Source organism: Pseudophryne corroboree, chromosome 2 (genome assembly GCF_028390025.1).
Source record: "Pseudophryne corroboree isolate aPseCor3 chromosome 2, aPseCor3.hap2, whole genome shotgun sequence".
Taxonomy (NCBI): Eukaryota; Metazoa; Chordata; class Amphibia; order Anura; family Myobatrachidae; genus Pseudophryne; species Pseudophryne corroboree.
In genome coordinates, this window is record NC_086445.1 from 764939473 (window position 1) to 764958587 (window position 19115).

Here is a 19115-nt window from a genome sequence, read left to right on the forward strand (position 1 = left end):
GGAGGTCAAGCTGGATTGACCCGGCGGGTAGCAGAGGTTTTGTGCGGCAGTAGACTGAGGCTGTGGAAAGGCTGTGTTCTGTTTAGCGGGTATGACCACCTGGAGAGCCGAGTGAGAGGGGATGGGCGTCAACGCGTTTCGTCTCCTAGCAACTGGAGACTTCCTCAAGACTGTGTGCCCATGCACCTTTTCCTATACTTTCAATGGACGTTTGGAGAACCAAAAATCGGTACAGACCATAAAAAAAAAGTACTGTACCTGCTAAAAAGGTACAGTTGGAGGGTATGCACCTGTGCTGAAACACCTTTCTTATCCATTAACGGTCAACGTGTTCAAAACAGGCGGCGGCAATCAAAAACAAAAAGTCCAGAAGAAGTATATGTTGTCCCTCCTGGAGAGGGTCATGTTGGGACGTATAATGTTGGGAGGTATGAGTTATGGTAGCCATACACCAGGACGATATCTTTCCAACTAGTTGGCTGGTTGGAAAGATAATCTGGCAGTGTGTGGGAGCAAACGATTATCAGCCGTTTGCTCCCACACGCTAAAAAACGGTCAGAAACGGTCTGACCAACTAGTTGGGAAAATCAAACCTGTTTGATTTTCCCAACCAATCGTTCAGGTGTAGGGGAAAACTTTCCCCCCAACTGAACGATAAGTAGGCGGACACTGGCTGCTAGTGTCCGCCTACTTTTGTCTCGGGCTGCAGAGGACCCTCTCTGACCAATCCCCCTCCGGCCACCTCACCGCCGGCCCAGCCGCAGTGACCAGCCACCGCACAGCCACACTGCACCGTCCATCTCTGTCCCGCACCGCCAGCCTCCCGCACCGCAAATTAACCTCCCTCCGCCCGCCAGTCCCTTTCCTCCGCCGGCCGCCCCATCCATCCCGCCCAGTCTTTATTCCTCCGGCCACCTCACCCGCCCAGCTTCCTTCCCATCACAGCCGCCAGCCTCCCTCAGCCAGCACCGGCTCCCGCACCGCTTATTCACCCCCCCCGGCCGCCAGCCTCCCTCAGCCAGCGCACCGGCTCCCGCACCGATAATTCACCCCCGCCCGCACCGGCTCCAGCACCGCTAATTCACCCCGCCAGACAGACACACAGACAGCAAAAAAAGGGAGAGTGGGTGGGCGCTAGGAGATATGGCTATACGACACCTAAAATATTTTAACTGTTCACTGGCTGCAGCTTCCCAAGGTCGAGATGCTGATCCTCAACCCAAAAAATACACAGAACAATAAATACTCAGAGAAGCGCTGCCATTGAACAGTATAATAAAATTTATTAAAAATAATTGACACAATCTCAATAAAATAACACACAGACACACATATATACACACTGACACACACATATATATATATACACACACTGACACACATATGTACACTGATATACACATATATACAGTGTGATAGACACACATATATACACTGTGATAGACACACATATATACACTGTGATAGACACGTACTGTATAGACACTGACACACTCATACACTGAGATACACACACATACTGACATATACATATATACACACTGTCACACACCTATATACACTGACACACTCACATATACTGTCACACACATATATAACTGATACACACATATGTAAACTGTGATACACACACATATACACTTTGATACACATGTATGTACACTGTGACACACTCATATACACTGGTATACACACATACTGTCACACTCACATACACTGACACACACACACACACACACATATTCAATGGTGGGAACTGTCCGGTCAGCGGTGAAGTCACCCGCGGTCAGCGGTAAGGTCACCCGCGGTCAGCGGTGAGGTCACCCGCGGTCAGCCGCTGACCGCGGGTAACCCCACCGCTGACCGGAAAGTTCCCACCATTGAAACTAATGGAGGGAGCTGTGCGATGCGCTTCTGTCACTTCAGACGAGCACAGAGCCAATCAGGTGAGTGCCACGGAGTGGCGCTTCCTGATTGGCTGAAGAGACACTTCTGTGACAGCTGTCACGGGGGTGTCTCTGCATTCGTGGAAAGGGATCCCATGTGTAAACATGGGACCCCTTTCAGTCCGTTTGGTCCGGGTGTTCGGTTTGTTGTTTTGCCAAGTACGTGGATTATAATCTGGACCCTGGATCAGGTGAGTATAATTATCTTTTATTTTCAGGTACCCGTGGATTCTACTTGGAGAAGAGGACCGACTGCTTCGTGTCAACATAGGTAAGTATGTGTGTGTCGACGTGTGAAATAAAGTTTTACTGTCACGGTGTGTGTCTCCTGTTTTTATTTGGGTATTTTTTTTCCATTAGAACTACAGGTACCAGCGGGCCCGTTTTTCTCCCGCATGCTGGTACTTGTGGTTCTCCAAGTACCAGCTTGCGGGGGAGGCTTGCTGGGACTTGTAGTACTACTGGAAAAAAACAATATTCTTTCCATTTTCTCAAGGCTATCAGCCCCTCATCCGCAGCCTTTGGATGGGGGGGACAGCCTCGGGCTTCACCCCTGGCCCTTGGGTGGCTGGGGGGGGACCCCTTGATTGAAGGGGTCCCCACTCCCCCAGGGTACCCCGGCCAGGGGTGACTAGTTGGATATTTAATGCCACGGCCGCAGGGCACTGTATAAAAGTGACCCCCGGCTGTGGCATTATCTGTCCAGCTAGTGGAGCCCGATGCTGGTGTAAAAAATACGGGGGACCCCTACTCTTTGTCCCCCCGTATTTTTTTGCACCAGGTGCAGAGCCCGGTGCTGGTTTTAAAAATACGGGGGATCCCCTGTCCGTTTCCCCCCCGGATTTTTAGAACCAGGACCGGCTCGAAGAGCCCGAGGCTGGTTATGCTTTGGAGGGGGAACCCCACGCAATTTTTTTTCGGGTTTTTCCCATTCCATTTAAAAAAATAATAATAATAATAATCTTTTTAAAAATATATAAATAATACTTGTGCCTCCAAAAAAGACAAACCAAGTACCTAATCCCTTCTAATATAAATAGATATGCTATTACCAAACAAAAAAAAACACCAAAAAAAAACATGTTTTGAAATTTTTTTATTAGATTCCGCCAGCAAACTGTGGCGGATTGAAAATGACCGAAACCGAAACGTTAAGCTGTCAGAACAGGGTCACGTATGTTCTTGATTTTTGAAAAGTCCTAGAGTGCCGCCTATCGTTTGTGATATGTTTGCTTTTTGAAGCTCAGGAGGGCACCAGGCAAGCTGTACATTTTACTACATTGGTAGTGCCGAATATCTACATCTGGTATATAATAAGAATTTACTTACCGATAATTCTATTTCTCATAGTCCGTAGTGGATGCTGGGAACTCCGAAAGGACCATGGGGAACAGCGGCTCCGCAGGAGACTGGGCACAAAAGTAAAAGCTTTAGGACTAGCTGGTGTGCACTGGCTCCTCCCCCTATGACCCTCCTCCAAGCCTCAGTTAGGATACTGTGCCCGGACGAGCGTACACAATAAGGAAGGATTTTGAATCCCGGGTAAGACTCATACCAGCCACACCAATCACACCGTACAACCTGTGATCTGAACCCAGTTAACAGCATGATAATAGAGGAGCCTCTGAAAAGATGGCTCACAACAATAATAACCCGATTTTTGTAACTATGTACAAGTATTGCAGACAATCCACACTTGGGATGGGCGCCCAGCATCCACTACGGACTATGAGAAATAGAATTATCGGTAAGTAAATTCTTATTTTCTCTGACGTCCTAGTGGATGCTGGGAACTCCGAAAGGACCATGGGGATTATACCAAAGCTCCCAAACGGGCGGGAGAGTGCGGATGACTCTGCAGCACCAATTGAGAGAACTCCAGGTCCTCCTCAGCCAGGGTATCAATTTTGTAGAATTTTACAAACGTATTTGCTCCTGACCAAGTAGCTGCTCGGCAAAGTTGTAAAGCCGAGACCCCTCGGGCAGCCGCCCAAGATGAGCCCATCTTCCTTGTGGAGTGGGCATTACAGATTTTTGGCTGTGGCAGGCCTGCCACAGAATGTGCAAGCTGAATTGTACTACAAATCCAACGAGCAATAGCCTGCTTAGAAGCAGGAGCACCCAGCTTGTTGGGTGCATACAGGATAAACAGCGAGTCAGATTTTCTGACTCCAGCCGTCCTGGAAACATATATTTTCAGGGCCCTGACAACGTCTAGCAAACTTGGAGTCCTCCAAGTCCCTAGTAGCCGCAGGCACCACAATAGGTTGGTTCAGGTGAAACGCTGAAACCACCTTAGGGAGAAACTGAGGACGAGTCCTCAATTCCTCCCTGTCCGAATGGAAAATCAGATAAGGGCTTTTACAGGATAAAGCCGCCAATTCTGACACGCGCCTGGCCCAGGCCAGGGCCAACAGCATGACCACTTTCCATGTGAGATATTTTAACTCCACAGATTTAAGTGGTTCAAACCAATGTGACTTTTTGGAACCCAAAAACTACATTGAGATCCCAAGGTGCCACTGGAGGCACAAAAGGAGGCTGTATATGCAGTACCCCTTTTACAACGTCTGAACTTCAGGGACTGAAGCTAGTTCTTTTTGGAAGAAAATTGACAGGGCCGAAATTTGAACCTTAATGGACCCCAATTTCAGGCCCATAGACACTCCTGTTTGCAGGAAATGTAGGAATCGACCCAGTTGAATTTCCTCCGTCGGGCCTTACTGGCCTCGCACCACGCAACATATTTTCGCCAAATGCGGTGATAATGTTTTGCGGTTACATCCTTCCTGGCTTTGATCAGGATTGGGATGACCTCATCCGGAATGCCTTTTTTCCTTCAGGATCCGGCGTTCAACCGCCATGCCGTCAAACGCAGTCGCGGTAAGTCTTGGAACAGACAGGGTCCTTGCTGAAGCAGGTCCCTTCTTAGAGGTAGAGGCCACGGATCCTCCGTGAGCATCTTTTGAAGTTCCGGTTACCAAGTCCTTCTTGGCCAATCCGGAGCCACGAATATAGTGCTTACTCCTCTCCATCTTATCAATCTCAGTACCTTGGGTATGAGAGGCAGATGAGGGAACACATACACTGACTGGTACACCCACGGTGTTACCAGAGCGTCTACAGCTATTGCCTGAGGGTCCCTTGACCTGGCGCAATACCTGTCGAGTTTTTCCCAACGGTTTATAATCATGTGGAAGACTTCTGGGTGAAGTCCCCACTCTCCCGGGTGGAGGTCGTGTCTGCTGAGGAAGTCTGCTTCCCAGTTATCCACTCCCGGAATTGCTGACAGTGCTATCATATGATTTTCCGCCCCGCGAAGAATCCTTGCAGCTTCTGCCATTGCCCTCCTGCTTCTTGTGCCACCCTGTCTGTTTACATGGGTGACTGCAGTGATGTTGTCCTACTGGATCAACACCGGCTGACCTTGAAGCAGAGGTCTTGCTAAGCTTAGAGCATTGTAAATGGCCCTTAGCTTCAGGATATTTATGTGAAGTGATGTCTCCAGGCTTGACCATAAGCCCTGGAAATTCCTTCCCTGTGTGACTGCTCCCCAGCCTCGCAGGCTGGCATCCGTGGTCACCAGGACCCAGTCCTGAATGCCGAATCTGCGGCCCTCTAGAAGATGAGCTCTCTGCAACCACCACAGGAGGGACACCCTTGTTCTTGGTGACAGGGTTATCCACTGATGCATCTGAAGATACGACCCGGACCATTTGTCCAGCAGGTCCCACTGGAAAGTTCTTGCGTGGAATCTGCCGAATGGGATTGCTTCGTAGGAAGCCACCATTTTACCCAGAACCCTTGTGCATTGATGCACTGAGACTTGGCTCGGTTTTAGGAGGTTCCTGACTAGCTCGGATAACTCCCTGGCTTTCTCCTCCGGGAGAAACACCTTTTTCTGGACTGTGTCCAGGATCATCCCTAGGAACAGAAGACGAGTCGTCGGAACCAGCTGCGATTTTGGAATATTGAGAATCCAATCGTGCTGCCGCAACACTACCTGAGATAGTGCTACACCGACCTCCAACTGTTCCCTGGATCTTACCCTTATCAGGGAATCGTCCAAGTAAGGGATAACTAAAATTCCCTTCCTTCGAAGGAATATCATCATTTCGGCCATTACCTTGGTAAAGACCCGGGGTGCCGTGGACCATCCATACGGCAGCGTCTGAACTGATAGTGACAGTTCTGTACCATAAACCTGAGGTACCCTTGGTGAGAAAGGTAAATTTGGACATGAAGGTAAGCATCCTTGATGTCCCGAGACATCATGTAGTCCCCTTCTTCCAGGTTCGCAATCACTGCTCTGAGTGACTCAATCTTGAATTTGAACCTCTGTATGTAAGTGTTCAAAGATTTTAGATTTAGAATCGGTCTCACCGAGCCCGTCCGGCTTCGGTACCACAACAGTGTGGAATATTACCCCGTTCCCTGTTGCAGGAGGGGTACCTTGATTATCACCTGCTGGGAATACAGCTTGTGAATGGCTTCCAAAACTGTCTCCCTGTCAGAAGGAGACCTCGGTAAAGCCGACTTTAGGAAACGGCGAGGGGGAGACATCTCGAATTCCAATTTGTACCCCTGAGATATCACCTGAAGGATCCAGGGGTCTACTTGCGAGTGAGCCCACTGCGCGCTGAAATTCATTGAGACGGGCCCCCCACCGTGCCTGATTCTGCTTGTAAAGCCCCAGCGTCATACTGAGGGCTTGACAGAGGCGGGAGAGGGTTTCTGTTCCTGGGAACTGGCTGATTTCTGCAGCCTTTTTCCTCTCCCTCTGTCACGGGGCAGAAATGAGGAACCTTTTGCCCGCTTGTCCATGAAAAGACTGCGCCTGATAATACGGCGTCTTCTCATGTTGAGAGGCGACCTGGGGTACAAACGTGGATTTCCCAGCTGTTGCCGTGGCCACCAGGTCTGAAAGACCGACCCCAAATAACTCCTCCCCTTAATAAGGCAATACTTCCAAATGCCGTTTGAAATCCCCATTACCTGACCACTGTCGTGTCCATAACCCTCTACTGGTAGAAATGGACAACGCACTTAGACTTGATGCCAGTCGGCAAATATTCCGCTGTGCATCACGCATATATAGAAATGCATCTTTTAAATGCTCTATAGGCAAAAAATATACTGTCCCTATCTAGGGTATCAATATTTTCAGTCAGGGAATCCGACCACGCCAACCCAGCACTGCACATCCAGGCTGAGGCGATTGCTGGTCGCAGTATAACACCAGTATGTGTGTAAATACATTTTAGGATACCCTCCTGCTTTCTATCAGCAGGATCCTTAAGGGCGGCCATCTCAGGAGAGGGTAGAGCCCTTACAAGCGTGTGAGCGCTTTATCCACCCTAGGGGGTGTTTCCCAACGCACCCTAACCTCTGGCTGGAAAGGATATAATGCCAATAACATTTTTGAAATTATCAGTTGTTATCGGGGGAAACCCACGCATCATCACACACCTCATTTAATTTCTCAGATTTAGGAAAACTACAGGTAGTTTTTCCTCACCGAACATAATACCCCTTTTTGGTGGTACTCGTATTATCAGAAATGTATAAAACATTTTTCATTGCCTCAATCATGTAACGTGTGGCCCTACTGGAAGTCACATTTGTCTCTTCACCGTCGACACTGGAGTCAGTATCCGTGTCGGCGTCTATATCTGCCATCTGAGGTAACGGGCGCTTTAGAGCCCCTGACGGCCTATGAGACGTCTGGACAGGCACAAGCTGAGTAGCCGGCTGTCTCATGTCAACCACTGTCTTTTATACAGAGCTGACACTGTCACGTAATTCTTCCAACAGTTCATCCACTCAGGTGTCGACCCCCTAGGGGGTGACATCACTATTACAGGCAATCTGCTCCGTCTCCACATCATTTTTCTCCTCATACATGTCGACACAAACGTACCGACATATAGCACACACACAGGGAATGCTCTGATAGAGGACAGGACCCCACTAGCCCTTTGGGGAGACAGAGGGAGAGTTTGCCAGCACACACCAGAGCGCTATACATATACAGGGATAACCTTATATAAGTGTTTTTCCCCTTATAGCTGCTGTATCTTTAATACTGCGCGTAATTAGTGCCCCCCCTCTCTTTTTTAACCCTTTCTGTAGTGTAGTGACTGCAGGGGAGAGCCAGGGAGCTTCCCTCCAACGGAGCTGTGAGGGAAAATGGCGCCAGTGTGCTGAGGAGATAGGCTCCGCCCCCTTATCGGCGGCCTTATCTCCCGTTTTTCTATGTATTCTGGCAGGGGTTAAATGCATCCATATAGCCCAGGAGCTATATGTGATGTATTTTTTGCCATCTAAGGTATTTTTATTGCGTCTCAGGGCGCCCCCCCCAGCGCCCTGCACCCTCAGTGACCGGAGTGTGAAGTGTGCTGAGAGCAATGGCGCACAGCTGCGGTGCTGTGCGCTACCTTATTGAAGACAGGACGTCTTCTGCCGCCGATTTTCCGGACCTCTTCTGCTCTTCTGGCTCTGTAAGGGGGACGGCGGCGCGGCTCTGGGACCCATCCATGGCTGGGCCTGTGATCGTACCTCTGGAGCTAATGTCCAGTAGCCTAAGAAGTCCAATCCACTCTGCACGCAGGTGAGTTCGCTTCTTCTCCCCTTAGTCCCTCGATGCAGTGAGCCTGTTGCCAGCAGGACTCACTGAAAATAAAAAACCTAATTTAAACTTTTACTCTAAGCAGCTCAGGAGAGCCACCTAGATTGCACCCTTCTCGTTCGGGCACTGAAAGGATATCAGCCTCTTCTTGTACCCCTCGATTTGATGGCCACTGACGTCAGTGAGAGCAATCCTTAAAATTACAGATTATACACGACACCATGTAATTAAGACTCACTCTGCCTTTATTGTTCATAACAATGGTATATAAGGCATCATTGTCTAGGGAGGGATTGGAATGTCCAGGGAGGGGTAGGCAAAAGTAAATACTTTATTGGTTTAACTTTACTGCATAGGAGGGATAAAACAGGCTACATGGGGGGATGTAGGATACAGCCTAGTACTTCATCTAGGGGTGGTGATTTCACACAGTTCCCAACAAACTATGGGTGGAGCTATATTCATTTTATGCAATGCAAGCTAAATCCAAGGCAAAAGAAAAAGAAACAATATTTACACAATGCACAATGACAGAGGAGATTTAACCCTTCAATCCCCTCTTAGAATCATGATTGTTATACGACATGATTCTTCTGTAGAGCCCCCTTTTTGTTTCTCCAATTTTTTAGATATTGAACATAATCATCGGGGCCTTTGCTATCAGAGGAGGTGATGGGGCTAGTGGTAACATCATAATACATCAAGACTGTGTCAATACCTTTAGATGTGAGTTTCTTTCCACAGGGAATCACACAATAAACTATGAGACCTATAAAGATTAAAGTTATTATTATGAATATACTTATTTGCACAAGAGCCTGTTTCCAATTTTCAATCCACCCAAAATATTGGCTCCATGGGTTATCAACACCTGAATTTTTCTTAAGTTCTATGGATAAGGTTTCTAATTTGTTTATGGCTAAAGTAACCTTACCATTAGGACCAGTGTTGTCAGGAATATATGTACAACAGCCTTCCACCTTACTAATGTAAACACATGTACCGCCTTTTTCTGCTAGAATCATGTCAAGAGCCATTCTATTTTGGAAGGTCATTTGGGAAGTGGCTTCTAGCTGTTCAGCTATACCTTTAAGAGCATCTTTGGTATCATTAACAAATCTTTGTTGGTTATAATATATATAATTAATCCAGGCTACGTTTTTATTTACAGTTACTATAGGGAACAATGATTCAAAACCCGCAGCCACTTCATCTCTAGCTTTGAACTCATTTGGAACACCTCTTGGGACCCCTATAGCATCAATGTATACGTGGGGGTCAAAGCTACCTCCTGGGAGTGCTCTTTTCTTTCGATTAGCAGGAGTATTAGAGGGAGGAGTGGGGTCATCGGTGATCATTAGGAGTGGCATTATGACTTTGGCCAGGGCACACTCACCATACCATGGTGTGTCTAATTTACTTCTAAGTTTCATATCCCCACATATGTAATAAATGTCGCCTAATGATCTAGTTTGGTTGACTAAAACAGTTGTTCTTTTATTTGCACAATACCCTGGTGGGAAGGTTTTTAAATTTCTCCCTGTGGTGGTGTTAGATGTATAACAGGTATAGTTTCCAGGATATATGGTTATGGTGCTTCCTGGGTTGGGATTTTTTGACAATATGGGATATTCCCTTTTCCACATTTCGCACTGACTGTCATTTGTTTTGGTGTCATTAAAAAGGCTGAAAAAACAATTTTCCTGTTCTAGGGGTATATTAAGGGGCACTGTACCTAGGTGGGGCCTAGATTTGCCACAGACATAACAGTTACTTTTATTATGTTTGCTAGCACTATACTTCATCCATTCTAACCAGAAATTGATGTCAGAGAAACCAGTTTCAATAGCTAGGGTGTCTTTAAAGGTGGGATTGTTAACGGCCATCATATCCTTGAAGGTGGTTATATGAGGTTTCAAGAGGTTGGGGCGTGGTTTAGGGGGCTTGAGCTGGGCATACTTTTCATTGTTAAACATATCCTGTAACAAGAATGGTGTAAGGGATGGGTTTAAAAAAAAAGATTCACCTAGGACATAGGTGCCTGCATCAGTAGACTGGGGATGTTTTATGCTTAATATGAATTTACTATCACATCTGTTCTTAATATGAATTTACTATCACATCTGTTTTGTCTATGAAGGGTAAGACGGGTAAGCAGGGACTCACCATATTTGTCTTTTCTTGAGAGAGCCTCTTTGGGCTGGTATCCATAACTATGGCCAGAATTCCATCCCACTGATCCCCAATACGCACATTTATTTCCCCAATATTTACTAGTAACACAAATATAGGCTTCAGTGGGGGTATTACGTGTACCATACTGATCACACTGCCAGGCATAATGTTTGTTAAGACAGGGAGCAATGGTACAGAAATCTATTTTATAGGCGGCAACCTCAGTATTGGAGGAGTTATACCAAAATGTGTAGGTGCCGGATTTTTGTGTAATGTCTACTTCAGCTGTAGCTTGGCAAGTGAGGACCATTAGGATTATCAACATAGTCCCCAGGATAGAGGTAGGGGACAGGTTCCTCATCCTCCTCTGTTCTTCTGTCTTCGCTAGGTGGGAGGTCAGGGCTGTCTGCCCCCGTTTGTACCTCGCTGGAATCACTTGCTTCCCTCTCTAGGTCTGGTCTAGGAACCTTTTTCACTCGGGATGCATGGATCCAGGTGGGGCTTTCCTCTGTCAGGACTGCTGTTCTGGTTACTGCTACGACCTCTGTCTCTGGACCGTAGGTAAAGTCTCCTGGGCTCTTGTTCCTGGGGAGCACCTTCACCACGACTCTGTCTCCGACTTTAAAGGGGTGTGTAGGTTCCTGTGGATTCAAAGGGTTTTTACAAACAACCTCATGTTCAATTTCATTCAGTTTTATTATCAGGGACCTGACATACTCTTTTCTGATAAGTTCTAGATCTCCCTCCTGTATTACTAATGGTTTCTTAGCCCAAGGTGTAGGGAAGGGCCTACCCATTAATATTTCAAAGGGGGAGTAACCCAAAGTCTTTTGTGGTGTCATTCTAATTTCTGCCAAGATAATGGGAAGGACTTGCTTCCATTTGTGGAAGGTGCCTCCTGTGGCCTTCCTAAGCTTGTCTTTGAGGGTCCTATTCATGCGTTCTACGACCCCTGAACTCTGCGGGTGATACGGGATGTGGAACTTCCATTCCACCTGCAGGGCCTTTACCAAGGCCTGTGTAATTTTTGCTGTAAAGGCGGAGCCTTTATCACTATTGATTTGCAATGGGCACCCCCATCTGGGGATGATTTCCTGAGTTAGGATCCTAGCAACTGTCTTTGCATCCTCAGATTTAGTGGGGAATACCTCTGGCCATCGAGAGAACATGTCTACAATGACCAGGGCATACTTAATGGTGAGGGAGGGGTTGTTCAAAAGGAGAACCTCATATCCACTAAGGCGCTGAGCTGACATGTGTTGTGTGTGTAACCCTTTTAAAATGGTTAGAACATCATGAGTGGTGTGAAGTATTGTTGTGTGGCCTAGGGTGAGTGTGGTGGCCATTTCAGTTACCATTGCACAGGCTGCAAGTGCCCTGAGGCAAGCAGGCATACCTTGCACAGTGACAGGCATTACTTTGGAAAAAAATGCCACTGGGCGCAACTTTCCTCCATGAAACTGTGTGAGCACCCCCGCCATGGTTTTACAATTGTCCCTTGCAAACAAATGAAAAGGTAGTACATAGTTGGGGAGGCCAAGTGCCGGACTTTTCATTAACATACACTTTAAGCTTTCATATGCAGTTAACATTTCTTGTGACCATTGTACAATATTAGGTTTGTCTTTCAGTGTGGCTTGTCTCAAAATGTTATCATAATAGGAACAATCAGATATCCACTGTCTGCAGTAATTTACCATACCCAGAAAAGACAGTAGTTCCCTCTGGGTAGTTGGGGTGACCAGGCCCAATACAGACTGAATGCGCTGTGGACTGACTTTCCTTTCCCCCTGAGTGAGCACAAAACCTAAGTAATCCACATGCTTCTTACACCATTGCATTTTTGTTTTGGACACCTTGTGTCCACATTCACAGAGCCAGTTTAACAGTGATATACCATCCTCCCGGCAGGCCTCCTCAGTTTGACTACAGAGCAGCAGATCATCTGCATACTGTAGCAGGACTGAACCATGGTGAGGTTGCCAGGGCCCCAATGTGGCCTGGAGTACAATGCTATAGACAACGGGTGCGTCAATATAGCCCTGGGGTAAACGACACCAGGTGAGTTGCTTGCCCTCAAAAGAAAATGCAAAAAGTAACTGTGTCTGTGCATCCACTGGAATGCTAAAAAATGCATTTTTTAAATCAATTACAGAAAATAATGCAGCATCTGCAGGGATAGCTGAAATGAGTGAGTTAATGTCAGGTACAATGGGTGCTATGGGCACAATGAGTTGGTTTATTGCCCTGAGGTCTTGTACAAACCTTACACTACCATCTGACTTAGCAACAGGGTTGACTGGTGTGCAGTAAGGTGAGATTATGTGTCTGAGAATGCCTTGTTGGAGAAACTGTTGTATCATTGGTCTAAGACCTTCAACCTTCTCTTGTGACAAGGGGTATTGCTTTTGATAGACAGGTTGTGTGTCAGGTTTCAGGGTTGCTCTATATGGTGTGCAAGGAATGAGGCCAGTGTCATAGGGACCCTCCGACCATAGAGCAGGGTTCACTTTGTCAAAATCAGGTGTAATGTCTGTTGCCTCCCACACCGGTAGGTGTGGGGACTCGACCTCCAGGCCACTGCTAGTGGGTGAAGGGAGAATGGAGATTTCGAGTTTGCTAAGAAGATCCCTTCCCAGAAGATTAATTGGACATTCAGGTATTACAGTGAAATTGTGTTTACCCATATACGTGCCTCCCGTGGTTCTGACACTAAGGGCATCTGTCAGGTAAGTATCTGTGGGTATCCCATTGATTCCCATTGAAGGAGCAGTCTTTTCCAAATGACCATCGTACAGGTCGACACACAAAACACTAGTAGTTGCCCCGCTATCCACCAGGAAAGGGATTGCTCTCTTTCCTATAATCAAGGTTAGTAGCGGTGGGTCCTTCCAGTCAAGTTATTTACAAAGGTAGAAATTAGTAAATGGTCTGTATCTACAAGAGTAAGACCTGCATCTTCAGACCAACACTTTTTAAACCTCTTCCAAAACTCAGTGACAGTTTCAGTGGGCTTTTGTTTACATGCTACGGCAATAGGAAGAGAAGCCCGGGTTTTAAAAATCCCTTTCATATGGGTCTCAATTTCCGTCCACATCGCCTTTACACCGTCCTCAGTATTGAGAGGGTAGCGAACGGCATCGTTAAAGGTGGTAGGAGTGTTTATGGTGGGAATCTTTTTCCAATCCCACCCGTTGTAATGGTCTATAACCCCATCTATGATCAGCTTCATATCTTCTTGAGTATAGCTGCGTCCTGTGCAAGCCTTTTTCAAGTAAGCTATGCAGCCGTCAGGTGCAACAGTGGGTTTGGGACAGTTCTTAACAATTCTGTCCAAATCCTCTATTTCAATGGGTTTCTTTAACAACTGATCCCCTACTGTCATAAAGGGCAGGTGCTGGGTGGCGACACTGCTGGCATCAGCACTGTTTTCAAGGAAACCAGTGCCGGATCGCGTTATGGAGGGGGTAAGAGGGTGGTGAATGATAACAGTTGAGTCAGCGTTACGGCGGGAGGTGATTTGTTTGTTAGGAGTAGGGGCACTAGGGGCGGGGGTGGTTACGTCTATGTGGAGGGTACTGTCAGGGGGGGCTATTCCTCCTGAGCCTCCTTCTCCTTCCCCTTCCCCTCCTCCCCCTCCCCTTTGCATCAGCATTCGTGACAAAGCAACTGAGCCTCCTTCTCCTTCCCCTTCCCCTCCTCCCCCTCCCCTTTGCATCGGCATTCGTGACAAAGCAACTGAAGCTAACAGATCTGTGTCTTTTAAGGAGGGGTATAGGGGACTGTAGGGCGGAGGAGAAGAGTTTTTTAGAAACTTGTTGCTTCTAAATTCCTCAGCTTTGTGTAGTCGGGAAGTTACAGATTTTATTCTACGCTGTTTCTGCTTGATATTTTTGTCATACCAATGAGGTGCTATCGTGAGCCATTGCTCTCCTCCAGCGCGCATATATGTCATGTCCCATTGTGGGTCATGATCATACCACGGCCAGGCTTCCTTGTCTCCCAGACAAAGCCCTTTGATCATGTCCATATAAAATGGATAATTAATACCATCACGGGGGAATGGGCTGGGGCTGCCAACTTTCTCTGTCCACCCCGCTAAGTTATCTACCCAAGGGTTAACTAAATAATAATCTGTGGTGGAGTTACGGGCAACATATTCCTTACATGTTTCTCCTGGTAAAGGTGGAGGATAAATGACTGTCTTACTCTGACCCCCTGCCATAGTAAAGAATACAATCTACACCAGCTTTCTACGCAATTTCTACAACAACTTATAACAACTGTCTATGCAATATCACAACAAAAATGCAGTTTACAAAAAAAAACATTCTATGCAATTTCACAACAAAAATACGTTCTATGCAATTTCACAACAAAAAATGCAATTTAAAAACTTTCTATGCATGCATTAGCTAACACCAGTTAATTAGTCATTGACAATATCACAATATTATCTGTATAATGAGAACATGAAATCTTTTGACGGGTACGCTTACCTTCGTACAAGATGTCAGAAAAAATACAGCGTTTTAAACAGGAAGCAAGAAAAGTGTTTGAGTAAGATATCTGGCAGACGAAAACTTACCAGCCGTCTGGACCAAATATAAGAACTTATCACACTACAAACATACAAGAATATATAGGCGATCAAATCGGGGTATTTTCTACGTTACGTATAGACCCCAGGTCTATTTTTTTTAAGTATCCCAGATACTAACGTCTTTGGAGAATTGCGCTTTTCTCAGACGTATCTTTAAGTCCCAGACATTAAAGATTATATGGTATCCCTGATACCTGTTTTATGGCTTTACATAAAACTACGTAATATTAAGTCCCGGACTTAAATATTACCTTGTCACGTGTTCCCGGAACACGGAGCGAGTTCAAATTCAGTGTTTGAACGCAATCCCTTACGGAAAAGACAGACAATGAATTCTCTATCTTACCGATTCGGGGGCGATCAACTGAATCCAGGACTGAGCCCCCACTTGAAAGGATATCAGCCTCTTCTTGTACCCCTCGATTTGATGGCCACTGACGTCAGTGAGAGCAATCCTTAAAATTACAGATTATACACGACACCATGTAATTAAGAATCACTCTGCCTTTATTGTTCATAACAATGGTATATAAGGCATCATTGTCTAGGGAGGGATTGGAATGTCCAGGGAGGGGTAGGCAAAAGTAAATACTTTATTGGTTTAACTTTACTGCATAGGAGGGATAAAACAGGCTACATGGGGGGATGTAGGATACAGCCTAGTACTTCATCTAGGGGTGGTGATTTCACACAGTTCCCAACAAACTATGGGTGGAGCTATATTCATTTTATGCAATGCAAGCTAAATCCAAGGCAAAAGAAAAAGAAACAATATTTACACAATGCACAATGACAGAGGAGATTTAACCCTTCAGGCACAAAAATCTAACTGAGGCTTGGAGGAGGGTCATAGGGGGAGGAGCCAGTGCACACCAGCTAGTCCTAAAGCTTTTACTTTTGTGCCCAGTCTCCTGCGGAGCCGCTGTTCCCCATGGTCCTTTCGGAGTTCCCAGCATCCACTAGGACGTCAGAGAAATATATATATATATATATATTTGCCTTGGCAGCCCAACCATGCTGGTATCCATAGTTCAGTATAAAAATAAGTAAATCTAATAAATGTATGGTGGTGAAAGAAAAGCCCAGTTTCACTGAAAAAAAGACACTACTGCATGTTTTGAAATGAAAAAAACAAAACAAAACTGAAGAACTGTAGGCAGGCACTGTCCGCCTACTTCGGTGACATCACAAGTTGGACAGAAGTTGGAAGGTTGGTTGGTCTGATGAAAAGTTGGTTAGATGTGTGGAGCACTGGTAAAAAGTTGGTGAGATGTGTGGGGCACTGTTTTAGTTGAACAGACAAGTTGGATGGTTGGAAGTTTGGAGTGTTGGAGAAAAGTTGGTCTGATGTATGGCTAGCATAGGCTAATGATGGCTAACCTTGACACGCCAGCTGTTGTTGAACTACACATCCAAGCATGCCCTGCATCAGTTTTAGCATGGACAAATAGCAAAACTGTAGCAGGGCATGCTGGGATGTGTAGTTCAACAACAGCTGGAGTGTCAAGGTTAGCCATCACTGAGCTAGGCCATGCCCCATTTTTGCGCATGATATCGGCTCTTTAACTTTACCATAACTATTTTTGGGCTCCTTGCCTCTGACTGGTTGGCCACCCCCGTTCTAAACAGAAAGTAAGAACAGAGAGCAAACTAAACAACAGCCCAGCGGCAGCCCCGCACCCAACACCCTTACTACGTCATTCACTATCACTGAAGACTTGGGTGTTTTCTGTGCACTCCCCCCCCCAAAAAAAAAAAAAAAAACAACAACAACAAACAAACCCATACGCAGCGCTAGGATTGGCTGTGACACGAGTCGCCGTGCAATGATTGGCAGCGGAGGTGTCAGTCACGCCCCGCCCGGCCGCTATTGCGCTGTGATCTAGAACTTTCTAAAGTCTTTCATTCTTTTTCTCCAGGGTTCCTGAGCAGCGGCGCAGCCAGAGACTCGGCACAGCACATCTCCTCGGCATCAACTCGGACGCTGGCTCCGTTATCACCCGTGCACACACCCGGTAAGGAGAGTAGAGTCCGTGTGGGGGAGCGGGTGTATGTGCGGCTCTCTCCCTGACCTCTGATATCGCTGCCCCGGCCGTGACTGGATGGCTCCTCTGTGTGCTGGTAATGTGACGCAGAGGAATGGGGTTATTAGTGGAGACTGCTCGGAGCTGGATATTTATGTTGAAAAAGGATATAGGGCCCCATGTAACATTAATGCTGATTATCAGTAGCATGTTTCATTTAATAGCACAATGATACTAAGGTATATTCACCTGGTAGTTAATATTACTTCGGTGAGGTCCAGTGACATACCCCTCCTCGGCGGTGTGTTGCTGGCTGGCGGTCTGTTGCTGCTGCTGCTGTGTAATGCGCAGGTGTGACGCAAGTCCGCACATTCACATTACACTTTCACCTAGCGGTGACTCTGCAATGCCTGGAAGACTTCACTGAAGCCGGAAAGGGGTACACACTAGTGTGAGCTGCAATTGTGCCGATGTACAGGGTCGATTACCCTTTGCCCTGCACATTGGGAGATTGCCGGTACACACTAGGCAGATAGTAATGAGCGACTAAACAATCATTGGGGCAGATGTATTAACCTGGAGAAGGCATAAAGAAGTGATAAACCAGTGATATGTGCAAAGTGATAAAGGCACCAGCCAATCAGATCCTAACTGTTAATTTACATCTTGGAGCTGATTGGCTGGTGCCTTTATCACCTTGCACATATCACTGGTTTATCACTTCCTTTATGCCTTCTCCAGGTTAATACATCTGTCCCACTGTTCCATCCTGCATTAATATTCACTGCATCACATGCGAGGTCATGGGATTGGCTGTTTAGCACGGCCAATCACTTGACCTCGCATGGGAGTGTGCAATCAGCCGTGCACACTGCGTGATACAGATGTTTTGTTCCGATTCGCTCGGCTCTGACAAATCGGCACGATATCGTGCAAGTGTGTACCCAGTTTAAGATTACCACTGTTTGTTAAATACCGAAAGGAGGACATGTTTAGTGAGTAGAATGAACACATAACCCCTCAAAGATCGTAAATGCGTTCAGTTAGCGTCCACCCCTAAATCAGGCCCTGTATGTACTTTTCATATTTTCAAGACAAACAGGAGACGATTCAAATGTTTTAACGTTGGCCCAAATAATCCCAGAAAGCATGTCTAGACAGTGGTGTACTCATGTGCAAAAATATAATTTTGGCTCCCCACCTCCACTCCAACCCAAGTGCATAATACGGGTATGGGTCATTGGGTCGACTCAACTTAGGTCAACAGTCATTAGGTCGACATGGGAGTTAAGTTGACATGTACTAGGTCGATATGAGTTTTTGGACTTATTTTGGTGTTGTTTACTTCGTAAAGTGATGGGGAACCCCAATTAGTGCACCGTGTTCCCTCGCATGGCTCGCTTCGCTCGCCATGCTAACGTTCCAGTCATAGTCCACGTGGATAGTAAAGTATGGAAAAATCCCGAAAATGAAAAAACGACTTTTTGACCTGTCGGAATTGTCGCGATTATGACCGTCGGTCAATTGTTGTCGGGGTTTTGATTGTAGGCATTTCATACTGATCCCCACCATGCAGCGGGAGATGCCTGGCATGAGTGAGCTGACAGGTTTCGTGCAACTCCGTTGGTGTATTTTTTATTTATTTTTTGCTGAAAAGGTGTCTTATTTGCATCACTATGGAAAAAGTTGCACGTAAAGACGCTTTGCATTTCCAAGTCATGCCACGGCATGGCGTGACT

The 19115-nt window shown here is 46.5% G+C and overlaps 1 protein-coding gene across 2 annotated transcripts in view; it reads left to right on the forward strand.

Annotated features, from left to right (window-relative positions):
* LOC135047580 (mitochondrial glutamate carrier 1-like) overlaps positions 1-19115 on the forward strand; it is a 178051-nt gene that overhangs the window by 64718 nt on the left and 94218 nt on the right. For both annotated transcript variants that reach the window (XM_063955462.1, XM_063955461.1), the window contains exon 2: positions 17272-17367. The gene's annotated coding sequence lies outside the window, so the exon portion shown is untranslated. The remainder of the gene's footprint in view (positions 1-17271; positions 17368-19115) is intronic.